We start from the raw sequence: 14,213 nt of genomic DNA, 5'->3' as shown, positions 1-14,213 counted from the left end.
AGATGGATCCTCGATTCTGGAGCTTCAAATCACATGGCTTCATCACAAGATATGTTCTCTTCATTTGAAACTTGTTTTTCACCAAACATTTTGATGGCTAACAACACATATATGCATGTTTATGGGAAAGGGTCTATTGACATAGATGAAGGATCATTCAATAATGTCCTTTGTGTGCCCTCATTATCAGCAAATATCCTTTCTATCTACTAGATCACACATGGTGGTGTAGGAAAAAGTGTTTAGTTCACTCTAGATTCTGTGATTATTCAGGATTTACATACCAAAGATATTGTTGTAGTTGGGGAGATAGATCACCAATCTCAAGTATACACCTTCTCACATTTTTCTTCCATTGTTCCTTCAGCTGACATACACACTCAGGCATCTAGTGTGGACACTTTTGAGGAGATTCAATATAGTCAAGTGAATCTTGGTATTCTTTCAACTGAGGTTCAAGAGACATGTGTTTTTGATGATATTGGTATTTTTACATCAATGGCTCTTATTGATTCAGTGCAACAAGACATTCATTGTCTTTCAGACATAGCTACTTGGGATGAGTACTTGAAAGACATTGCAGATTTGTTTTGTGAGTCCTATTTTGCAGACTTGGAGGACACTATTGAGTACATAAATCTTCTCTTTGATGAAGTTACTTCATCTTCTTCATATGTTGAGGGAGAATATTCTTACCCTCTTGTTCTTTACCTACATGATCATTCCTCATAGTTTGACATGACTATGGCCACTATTGAGTAGCATTTGGAGGAGACACCTTTGTCTTTGGAGGAGATACCTTTGTCTCTAGATTTTGTTCTACATCCATCTCCACTAGATTCCAGATTACCATCTTCTGTAGTGTGGCCTAGAACACTTGATTTGATGATGACAACCTTTGACATCAACATGGAGACACATGAGCAATTTTGAGAGACTTCATACATTTTTCACCTTCTTCCTACATCTTCCTTTCAGGAATTGGAAGACAGTCTTCATGCACCTTTGGTTTTGTTTCTTCCTAAGGGGAGGAATGTTTTTCGACGATCATGGTCCATCATCTACTCTCAATTTTGGGTATCAACCATTGGTACAGTTGGCTACTTCAAGGAAGGCTACATAGTCTTTCTTATCCTTTCTATTTCAGAAGGGATTTCTTCCTTGCATAGGATTCTTTCTTGTGTTGGGAAATTTCTTTTCTTTTCTCTCTTTTGGGGAGGATTTTTGTCCCATTGGGTTTTCTCCTTTACTCTGTTTGTGAGAGATTATTTTGTCCATGGGTACCTAACATAGCCTTGTAGCCAAGACCTATGTTTGTATCTTTGCATTGTTGTATCTTTTCACCCACCTAAGCTATGCTTGAGGGGGGGTGTTGGTGTAGGTTTTTACATTTTATTTTCCTACACATTATTAAACATACTTAGGTTATATTAGGATGGTTTATATGAGGACACGTGGCATAGTCCTACATTTACATGTGTCCTTCACACCCACATTTGGGAGGTTGAATGTCACACACTCTTTTAGACTCATTTGCCACATCTCCATAACCATTTATTTGTCTCTACCATAGTTGGTTTGCCACATGTTTGACATTTTCCAAGCAGGCACAACTCCCACCTAATTTGGTAATTTGGGAGTTATTATTCCTCTTGGAATTATGTGCCCACATTTTGCTATATAATCAACACTCACCTCTCTCTTATGAGCTAATTTGGAGCTAACTCAGCTGAGTTCATATCATCTCAGTCAGTACAAGGGAGTGTTGATCATTATTGTATCATTTTTAGTGTGATAATATCATTATTCTGTTATTGCACCATATTTTAGCATTTGATCCTCTCTGTTGCTCTCGGGTAGAAGGTTGATCTTGGTTTTGTAGGTGATCTTGGGAGATTGAGTGCATCAGTGACTCTGACACTTACCTGGAGGAAAATAATGTGTTTTCACAACTACAAATTACTAAAATAAGCTAGCACAATCTATAACTTGCAACTATCATGTAACTACTCACACCAATCTTATTTGAATGAGACATATTGAAGGATTTAAGAAGAAATCACAATAATAATATCAAATCATTCATCCATAAAATAGTACAAGAAGCGCTAAGAAAGAAAATCTACTATTTTATTGAAAATAAGGATTTGTTGTTGTTACAAACTTAGAAAATTGAGCTACAATGCTATCCTTGAGCATGAAAGAGACCAAAATCAATCTACAATCATGCTGAGGAAAGAAAATAACTCCTTTAAGAAAGAGAAGAAAATAAGAATATATAGAAAAGAAGCCTTCAAAGCAACTGAATTTGAATTGATGACGAACTGCACCTCCCACCTTCAAGAACTCAGCTTGAACTGAAAGTATCCACCTTTATCCATCTCTATCTTTCATGATAAATCTGATTATGGTCTAATTTGATCTAAAAACATGCAAAAAGGAGGATAAAATTAATCCAAATTGAAGTTCAATTGTTCCTATAGTTGTCTCAACTCATAACTAACCCATGTAGGGTATTTAACTACTCATGAACTGTTGAATTCACTCATAAATTCCCTATTTTTTACGTCCAAACTAAATGAGAGTTAGAATACTAGCTCTTTTAAAATAAAAATCAATCTCTTGTTTGATTGCATGATTTCCAAGAGCATGGGGTCAGATAGAGAATTTTTCATGCAAAGAGAACCCTTAAAACATTTCAAAACTGAGATATTTTAGTTCCAAATTGTTGCTAGTATGCATGTTAATCCACAAGATACTCTTAACTTGTGTTAAAGAGTGATTTTAGACCCCAAAATTACTTTATAATTATTTTAATCTTTAAGGGCATGCAACAATGTCTTGAACCCTGCCTGTACTTTCTATCACTTCCTTTTAAACACACATAGACTGTATTACTGAAGATCACTGTGTTCTTAATACACTGCATGACATCCTTTCTCTATCTGAATTTTTTTATATTCTTTAAATATCCTTGACTTTCACTTTAATCATGACTGTCTTATTATTGACCCAATGACTGTTATCTAATGTAACTCTGTCTTTTTGGCAGTTTTAAACTTGCACACTATTTTTGCCAGTGATAAGATCATTGTATTCTCCATTGGCTCTTTGCACTAGGAGTCTATGCATGTATCTTTTGTGTATGGTCTTGGGTATTGGATCTAGATCATCTTGAGCAACCTTTGTGGACTGTGATCTATTGTTCTTACTGTTCTCAAGATGCCTTTATGACCATTTTTTTTTATGATTGTCCTTCCCTAGTTTGACCTATAAGGTCATTGTGACTATACCCCTAGCCTGATGTTGGTACTCACTAGAATGCTCTACGCATGTTTCCCCTCTGTCAAACTAGTGGCACTCCTAGGATCTGATATGGAGCTTTTGACTGCTAAAAGGGTTGCTTGATGATGTAGGTGCTACTCTCATGTTCAATATTATTTCTCACTATTGACAAGGCTTTGGGATTATGAATACCCTTGTCCAATGATCTTTTATACCTTCTTTTACTATAGTCATAAGGCCCTATGATTTTATTTACTACCCTTAGTTGCTTTGATTGTGACAGAGGACTGTGACTGCATTTTTCTTTAACAGTGGTTGTCATGTCTTTGTATCTCTACCATTATTCTCTTTGAATGCTTTGCTGCCCTAAGTATTAGTGTTGTTGCTTGAAAAGGATCATTAACTTTACCCTTGTAGATGTGTTTCCCCGTGATCTCTTGAACAAAAACAAAGGGGCTTTATATTTGTTCTTGAACTGCTTTGTTGTCTTTATCATTGTGACCATTCTACTCATAAGGACATAAAGAACAATGGAGGAATTAAACAACCAAATGATAAGCCCCATGACTTGTATTCCCATTGATATTGTGATCTTTAAGCTACCCATGGTTGGAACCTCTTTCTCAGGAAGCCTTGGATGTCCTAAAACTTTATCAAAACTTTGCCTTTGTTAAGAGCTTTGTCCACCATTAATGACTTAAATACATGTGATTTTTGTTACTGCAACAGCTTCATTAAAGTCATTTACCTTTGGCAAAGCTCTTAACATTCATTCACTGTCTTAAATATTTGTGGATTGTCAAAGGACTTTATCTTTGCTACAAAATCTGTCATGAATCTCTTTGCATCTTTCTTGCTATCTATACTCTTTCATAGCAAAGTCACCATGCATGTATCATTGATATTGATTCTCATATTTGAACATAAAGGATTGTGTCTCTTACTTGTGGACTATCTTCTTTTCATTTTGCAACATTTTTTATAGTGAACTCTCATTTCTATATGGACTATTCTTAGGACTATTAACTATACTTTTTTGACTATATTTTTTATTATTGATTAACATTTCCTTGATGTCTTGGCTCCTAACAATCTTGCCTAATTTTCATACCTCCCTTCATTGTCATACTCTTTTGTATTTATGATAAAGTCACAACCCTCTTTAACAAGCTTGTAATCTTGACATTGTAGCATAGCTTATGGATTGATTCTGTGTTTTTGTGATCCCTCTCCTGCTATGAACCTTACTATTTTTTTAATTTTGACTGTGTTTTGGACTAGTGAAGAGTTTGGAAAAACTGTGAACTAGGTTTTTACAAAATTTAATGGGTTTTTTTTTTTGTGTTAGAGTTTTCTAATTTCTGTGAAAAAATTAGAAAAACCCAGTTCATATTTTTTGAGATATGGATGAAACACGACTATGGTTGATCTCATCAAAACCATGACTATCTTTTTCATTCTTTCCTTGATTTATTTTGCATAGTCTTAGGGCTATTCTTTAACTGTGGATGGTTGCATTGGGTGTCCTTATCAAACATGAATATTATCCATGGACTGCTCTTATACACTTCTAATCCTGAGGTGCTAATTCTTTAGACCTGTTGTTTGTGAACAATAACAATATATTTTATGCTCTTTTCTTATTTCTAAAGTGATGCATTGGGCTAGATACAATGATTAAGGAAAATCCTAAAATACAAATAAAAACCTAGATATGCCAGCTAGACTCTAGTAAAATGCAGTCCTCTCCTTTTATCAGTCCAATATTAATGGCAACCAACCCTTTCATCAATCCAAGCTCTCACAAATCACAAACTATTTGTGTGCATTGAGAAGAAGAATATTGACTTACCATTATAACAATGATATAGCTTAGTTACATTAGTTACATGTGATATGGATGAAAACAACCTTGGATATGTATGTGATATATGCATGAGCTGTCAATTCATCATTTTCTCTTCTTTTATCATTCAAACTTTGATATCTATATGTTATTCCCTTGAAGAAAGCCTTCCTTCACTTTATGATTAATAGTAATGACTTCAGAACTGGAGATAAGCACTAAATGAAGCATGATCTTAGCCTTGGTTGCTCTCAACAATCTTTGAAACATGCACATTTGTAAGAAACTAGGTCTTTGATGTTGTTCATAACCTCACCTTTCACCTTTAAATCTTTACTCTTCTCATGCATAATGAATACTTGCTTCTCCCTTATCTTTTTTGTCATTGAAACCTATAAACTGAGACTTGTAAAAAAGGCATTGGAAACTAGGGTTTCCATGAATGAAACTAACAAAGCTCTCATAACATGAAAGCTTTACTTATTTCCATGCAACTTGGAAATTATATTTTCTCCTCCTTTCTCCTTTGTGAATCCTTTTACCTTAAATTATGGATTAAACCAAAAGTTAACTTTGCCTTTTCTTTCCCTCTCGAAATTTTAGGCATGCTTTTCAATGATCCCATGCAACGTGGAAAATATGATATTTTTTTCATGAAATTTTAAATTTCCTCAAACATTGCATGGCTCTTATAAAAAAAAAATATTAGAATCCTTTGGATAATCATTGTATGCAAAACATATGCTTTATTTTTCTTAAAAGCTCCTAGACATAAGGATTTGAAAATAATTTTGATGAAAATTTTAACAATAATTCCTTTTTTCCTTTCTAAACCTATTTTTAAACTTCTTCGGGGACATATTACTCTTTGTAAGGCAATTTTTGGCTGAGGAGTAAAAAATAGGTAATAGACTTGCAACAAACATTAGCACCTGCAAAACCCTTAAAAAAGTTAGTCAAAATTGTGGGCTTACAAGCCTACATTTTTTATTTTTGTTACAGAAATTAGTTCTCTATCTATTACAAAAGCATTATTTTGATGGAAAAAAAAACACCACATAGAGAACAAAAGTGCTGCATTGGAGCACAAGCATTGAATCATGACAAAAGCATTATAAGAAGCAACTAAAGCACCAAAACAATACAAAGGCGCTATAAGAAGTTACATAAGTGTTCAAGTAAAATAAAAGTGCTAGAATAAAGATTTATCATGGTGCCAAACTCATAATAGAAGCACTATATCACGTGACAAAATCGCCAAAATGCGTCGCTTGTGCATGCAAATCTGCAAGTTTCAATTTTTTTTATAAAAATCTTAACTTGTTAGTATTAAAAATGGGACAAGGGCCCCACATTGGGTGCCAAAATGATGCACATGAAAGGGGAAAATCAAAACCAAGAGCTCACGTGTTAGAATGTTAGCTTCAACCAGAACAAACACAATCCAAATGAATTAAAACCTCCAAATGCATACCAAAAGTGATTAAAAAGCATATAAATGAAGTATAAAACAAGAAAAGAAGAGAGAAAAGACTTCCGTAGATGCTCCAATGATGCCCTTTGATAGCTCTCCCTTGTCTTTCTCCTCTCCAAGATCCAAATGTGTGAGTGTAGCTCTGAGTTTAGCATGAAGCCATGCATGCCAAATGGAGTATTGAAATGGTTGAATATGAACTCTTATTGCTATGCTAATGCAAAAGAGTAATGTTGCTATGAGAAAGCTTAAGTCAAATGCCTATACAAATATAATAACAATGCTAAAAATGCTTCCTCCTTTGTTTGAGGAGAGGGTTTTTTTTATAGGCCAAATGGTTGATTGAATGGTCAAGATTGATCTAGCTTAGCAAGGGCTACGATTGTATGATCCTCAATCCATGTTTGCAACTTCCACCAATGCAATGGTGACAAGTGGCATCATGAGAGGGCTTGGGATGAGAGGGAAGAAGCATTTAATGCTTAAGAATACATGAGGGTAACCTCATGTGGTTGGGTTATTGGATAAATCTATTTTCCAATGGGTAAACTCTTATGCAAGGTTTACCCATGGTTAGGCTTTAGTCAAAGGGGACCAAACCCATGTGGGTTATTGTGTTGAATAAGGGAAGCATTTAAGTCTCTGTAAGAGCCTTAAATGGGTGATATGATGGGTTGAGGGTTAATTTGGGGTTAGGATTGTGCAAGTGATTAGAAGTGGGGTTAGGCTAATTTAGAAGGGCTTAGAAGTGATAGTATGATGAAAGAATAAGTATCTGATAGAATACTGAGAGGGGGAGGGGAGGGGTGAATAAGTATACTAAAAAACTAATACAAACTCCCAAATTCAAATTCAAACTCACAAAGTAATCTTTCACTATCAAGATCAATACTCAACATCAACCGGTTTGACTGTTATGACAATTTAACAACAAACAACTTCAAACTTGTAAACATCAATAATGCTTAATCAAATATCAACATATTCATCTCTCAATGCTTCCAGTTATCATGCCTTATCATAATAGTTAAGTAGTTAATCAAATCAACAAATAAGATCATAACCACAAAAGCATTCACCACTTGACACAAATATTTATACGTGGAAAACCCAAATAGGTAAAAACCATGGTGAGATGAGACTCACAAGGATAGCTATCTGAACTCTTCTGAAGTTTGCCCTATTAGGAGACAAGCCTATTAAAGCTTTAAAATAAGTCATGTTAAGAACAAATTCCAATTAGGAATCACCTGGTTAGAGGATTTTACAAATATGCCTTGATGAAAAGCACAATACTCCGTTAGGAGTAACCTCACTAGAGGATTTGAGAATCCAAACTAATGGACCACCTTGTTAGAGGATTTAGAAAGTAACCAAGCTTGTTAGAGCTTACCCAGTTAGGGGATTTCTATTATGCTATAATTGTTAGAAAACAATAGGTTTTCTTGATTTGTTTGAATAGCACTACATCTGCTTGATCAGATCCTTCTTAAGCTTCAATCTACCTTTACTCAAATTGCAGAGCCATCCACCAGTTTGGCAACCGCACACTCAACTAGTTTTCTGCCAGCTTTTCCAACTTTGCCAACACAACAAAACAATATCATCGACCTTAAATACAAAATCAACTAGGTGGGTAACACAACAAAAACCTAATTCTCATCATCAAGATTACAAACAAGTTGGTACAATCTTTCTTGTTAGAAATCATAACAATCTCTTCACATTCTTCAGGAAAATTCCAACCGCTCCATGATCACCACTTCATCGAACTTGTAACTCATCATGTGCTATGCATTTGATGCAATCGACTTTTCTCCTTTCCAAGATAACAAACAAACATGCAAAAACAATTTGAACTTATCCTCATGCAATGATCATACGTGTCTCATCATTATCGCTCAACATCAGATCTTAAACCAACAAAATTGATCGGTTAGGGTTTAACAAAAAAACAAACGGTAGGGTTTACCGGCTTACAAAACATAGAAAGGTTTAACCCTTTACACCGGTTCGACTTACAAATTACCATATACTGGTTTACAACATCTTCCACAAAGTTTATCATACTGGTTACAAGATAATAGAAATAACAACAATAACATCAGCAATATCATGAATAAAATTCACTGGTTCAATTGACATCAGTGACAACATATCATTAATGCAATCTATATGCAAAATGCCAACAATCTCCCCTTTTGGCATTGATGACAATACAAATATCAACGCCTCTAATTGTTGTTGTGATTAGTGAATAGGAATCCTGGTTTACATTACCAAGTATTCACCATGCTCTGTCTGTCACTGGTTCATCTAATCAGACACATAATTCTTCTCCTCAATCACATAATTATTCTCCCCCTTTGACAACAATGCCAAATTGAAAGTAAAACATGTAATTCTTCTCTCACTATGCATCAACATACTGCAACTTGATGCTCCCCCTGTGAAATACATCCACTCAAAAAACATCAGTCCATATAAGATTTTGCAAGTAACTCATGGACTGATGCAATCAACATCATGTTCAACTGACCTCATGAAGGGGTACAACCCCTAGTTGTCTTCTAAGATACTCAAAAGTTGTCCTAGGCAAAGGTTTGGTAAAGATATCTGCAAGCTACTCCTGGGTAGAAACATGCTCTAAGTTAACATCTTTACTTTGAACTTTCTCCCTCAAAAAGTGATACTTCAATTCAATGTGCTTAGTCCTTGTGTGCAAAATAGGATTCTTAGAAATATTAATTGCACTTCTATTATCACATAAAATCTTTATAGGCTCTGAGATCTTCATCTTAAAACCTTCCAAAATGTGCATCCAAATAGCTTGTGTGCAATTCATATAAGTTGCTACATACTCAATTTCAGTAGTAGATTGTGAAGTACAACTCTGCTTTTGACTACTCCATGAAACTAGCCTTCCTCCTAGAAAGAATGCTCCACCGATAGTACTCTTCCGGTCATCAATATTTCTTGCCTAATCAACATCTGTGTATGCCTTCAAATCAAAGTTTCCATTATATGGATACCATAACCCATAGTCAATTGTACCTTTAAGATATCTAAAAATTCTCCTAGTTGCTATCAGATGTGCTTCCTTTGGATTTTTCTCAAATCTAGCAACAATACCAACTGCATGGGCAATATCTGGTCGACTGTGAACAACATAGTGTAATTTACCAATCATTGACCTGTATTCATTTTCTTCTACAGACTTAGATGCATCTTCCTTGGACAATTTACAACCTGTAACCATTGGAGTTCCAACTGGTTTACAGTCACTCATGCCAAAAGTCTTCAAAACCTCTTTCACATAATTGGATTGAGTAATGAAAATACCATTCTTCATTTGCTATATCTGCAAGCCTATGAATTTTTTTATTTCCCCTACTAATGACATCTCAAACTCATTCTTCATCTCATCTGCAAAATTGTTGCTCATGACATCATTACCTCCAAATATAATGTCGTCAACAAATACTTCACTAACCTGTATTTCATCTCCTTCAGACTTGAGATAAATGTTGCTATCATCACTAGTTCTTGCAAAGCCTATCTTCATCAGATGAGTATGAATCCTTTCATACCATGCTCTGGGTGCTTGCTTTAATCCATATAAAGCTTTATACAATTTACATACCATGTCATCTTTTTCTGTCAATGCATAACCATTAGGATACTCTATATAAACCTCTTCTTCCAATATCCCATTCAAAAATGCAGACTTAACATCCATCTGGTATACCTTAAACTTCTTGTGAGTTGCAAATGCAAGTAATGTTCTTAGTCCTTCCAGTCTTGCTACTGGTGCAAAATTTTCTCCATAATCATGTCCTTCTTGTGCATAACCTTTGCATACTAATTTTGTCTTACTGCGAACTACAACACCATCTTCATTTAACTTGTTTCTGAATACCCATTTAGTACCTATGACATTCTTGTTTACCAGTCGGAGTACCAGTGTCCAAGTGTTGCTTTTCTCAATCTGATCCAATTCTTCTTCCATTTATTTTACCCAATGATCATCACCAAATGTCTCCTTAACACTTCTCGGTTCAAAGGTGGAGATCATGCAAGAGTTCTCTCTAATTCCTCTTCTAGTAAGTACTCCAACATCCTTATCCCCAATAATCTACTCTAGACTATGATCCAGTCTCACATACCTAGGAATAATATGATCATTCTCTTCAAGTTGAACTTCTTCATTGTCTTCTTCCTTTGAAGTTTCAAGTGATAGCCCAAGTTTATGTTTCTTGGTTTATTTGTTCTGGTTGAACAAGTACATTAGGATTTGCTTTAGCGGTTTCAAATTTAACTGTTTCAGGTTCCAAAAGCAAAATGCAAGGATCTTCATCCGTTCTCTTTGAACTGGTTCCTTCTGAAACTTCAGGACATTCATCTACACGAACATCAATACTCTCAACAATTCTCTATGTCTGGTTGTTGAAGCATTTGTAGGCCTTACTCTTGGTGGAATAGCCAAGAAATATGCCTTCATCACTCTTCGCTTAAAACTTGCTAATGTAATCACCTATTTTGATAAAACACTTACTACCAAAGATCTTAAAATAGCTAACATCAAGTGATCTTCCATACCAGTACTCATAAGGTGTTTTGTCCTTACCTCTTTTCACCAGAACTCAGTTCATTGTGTAGACCACTGTGCTTATAGCTTCTCTCCAAAATGTTTTCACCACACTTCCTTGTATCAACATAGTTCTAGTAGCTTCAACCACTGACCGATTGTTTCTCTCTGCTATACCATTCTGCTGTGGTGTCCTTGGTGCAGAAAGATGCCGCTTGATACCATTCTCATTACAATACTTAGTGAACTCCACAAAAGTGTCTTCACCACCTTGATCCATTCTCAGACATTTTATCTTTTTGCCACTCTCTTTCTCAGCTAAGGCTCTGAATGCCTTGAATTTACCAAAATATTCATTCTTATCCTTCAAGAATGTGACCCACATCATCCTTGAACAGACATCAGTGAAGATCATGAAATATCTATCACCTGAAATGCTTCTAGTTCTTATTGGTCCACATAGATCTGTATGAACCAAATCTAACAAGTGCTCCATTGAGAAAGACTTTCTCTTGAAAGTTGAAGAAGTCAACTTTCCCAACTGACATTCTTTACAAAGAGCATTAACCGGTTTGTCTATCTGAGGTAGACCTCTTACTATCTTAGATTTACTCACTTTAACAATATTGTCAAAATTTATATGACAAAATCTTCTATGCCAAAGCCATCTATCATCTATCTTTGCAATCAAACAGTTGCTAACTTTTGGATTAAGATGAAATAGATTACCTCTTGTCTATTTACTAGTTGCAATCAATTCACCTTTGTTACCAAAGATTTTGCACATGCCATTTCTAAATTCCAGTGGGTATCCTTTGTCATTTAGTTGTTCCACGTTTAGAAGATTGTGCTTAAGACCTTCAACCCAATAAACATCATGAGCACTGCTCTTCCCATTAATAGAAATAACTCCCTTACCTTTGACCATATAGGGTGAGTCATTACCAAATTTGACAACATCGCCATCAAATTCCTTTAAGGACATAAATTTGCTCCAATCACCGGTCATGTGATGTGAACAACCACTATCAATCATCCAATCATCAGAGTTATCCATCCTGGATACTAGAGCCTTCTGGTCAGATGTCTCTTCCTTAATAGCCACAAACACAATATCTTCACTAGCATCATCATCAGATTCATCATCAGTAATACCACTGTCAATAGCAACAAGACAATCTCTCTTGCCTTTACCCTTATAGTTCTTAAATTTGTCTCTCATGTATTCATTTTTACCATTAGGGCAATTAGCTGCTATATGACCAATTTTATTATAAGCAAAACATTTCAACGGTAGCTTACCTCTATATTTTCCAGTGCCTCTAAGTAGTCATTTTGCCAACAATGCTTCAAGTTCGACTAAACTATCTTCATCATCAACATCTCTATTGGATCTGGATTCATAGCTATGGCTGGTATCTCTACTTCTTCTCACAGATGGGTTAGAGACAGAAGCTCTGAATGCAAATTCTGATTTTTGTACACTACCATCATAGCCATTTAGCTCAAAAATAGTAAGTTTTCCAATAATAGAGTCAAGAGTTACCTTTGTCTTGTTAATGGATTTCAGCTCCTGAATAGCTGCAACTCGAATAGCATAGATCAGTAGCAGGGTTCTTAGTAATTTACTGACCACTATAGCATCTTCAACTTTCCCTTCTGCACTTTTTATTTCACCAACTATTTCTTTAATCCTTTGACCATACTGTCGGATATTTTTGCCTTTAGACATTTTCATGTCATCAAACTTTCCTCTTAAACTCTCTTCTTTAGCAATCTTGAGATGCTCATCACTGTTATAAATCTCTTCAAGTTTTTTCCATAATTCATATGTAGCTTCAAGACCATGAACATCTACATATTCAACATCAGACAGGGAACTAATAATAGCCTGTAATGCTTGATGATTCTCTTGTTGTTCTTTCTTCTGATCATTAGTTAGGGTTTCAGTAGGTGTAATATACTTAGTTTCCACACGATCCCAATACTGACTTCCAAGACTCTTAATATAAATCTTCATTCTATCACTCCATATCCTATAGCTATCTTTGTTGAACTTCACACCTTCTTTCTTCATCATGATCTACAAGATCTTTTCCTCAAACTGTTAGGCTTTTAGGTTAAAGAGGACCTGAGAAGCTCTGATACCAATTGATAGTATGATGAAAAAATAAGTATCTGGTAGAATATTGAGGGGGGGTGTGTGAATCAGTATACTCAAAAACTGATACAAACTCCCAAACTCAAATTCAAACTCACAAAGTAATCTTTCACTATCAAGATCAATACTCAACATCAATCGGTTTGATTGTTATGACAATTTAACAGTAAACAACTTTAAACTTGTAAATATCAACAATGCTTAATCAAATATCAACATATTCATCTCTAATGCTTCTAGTTATCATACCTTATCATAATAGTTAAGTAGTTAATCAAATCAACAAATAAGATCATAACCACAAAAACATTCACCACTTGACACAAATATTTATACGTGGAAAACCCAAATAGGTAAAAACCACGGTGAGATGAGACTCACAAGGATAGCTATCTAAACTCTTCTGAAGTTCACCCTGTTAGGAGCCAAGCCTATTAAAGCTTTAAAATAAGTCCTATTAAGAGCTAATTCCGGTTAGGAATCACCTGGTTAGAGGATTTTACAAATATGCCTTGATGAAAAGCACAATACCCCATTAGGACTAACCTCACTAGAGTAATTGAGAATCCAAACTAATGGGCCACCTTGTTAGAGGATTTAGAAAGTAACCAAGCTTGTTAGACCTTACCCAATTAGGGGATTTCTATTTTGCTATAATTGTTAGAAAACAACAGGTTTTCTTGATCTGTTTGAATAGCACTAGATCTGTTTGATCAGACCCTTCTTAATATTCAATCTGCCATTACTCAAATTGTAGATCCATCCACCGGTTTGGCAACCACGCACTCAACTGGTTTTCTGCCAACTTTTCCAACTTTGCCAACACTTAACAAAACAATATCATTGACCTTAAATACAA

The sequence above is a fragment of the Cryptomeria japonica genome, chromosome 11 (genome assembly GCF_030272615.1).
Source record: "Cryptomeria japonica chromosome 11, Sugi_1.0, whole genome shotgun sequence".
Classification (NCBI taxonomy): domain Eukaryota; kingdom Viridiplantae; phylum Streptophyta; class Pinopsida; order Cupressales; family Cupressaceae; genus Cryptomeria; species Cryptomeria japonica.
The sequence above is the reverse complement of the archived record's forward strand: the minus strand, read 5'-3'. Positions refer to the sequence as shown.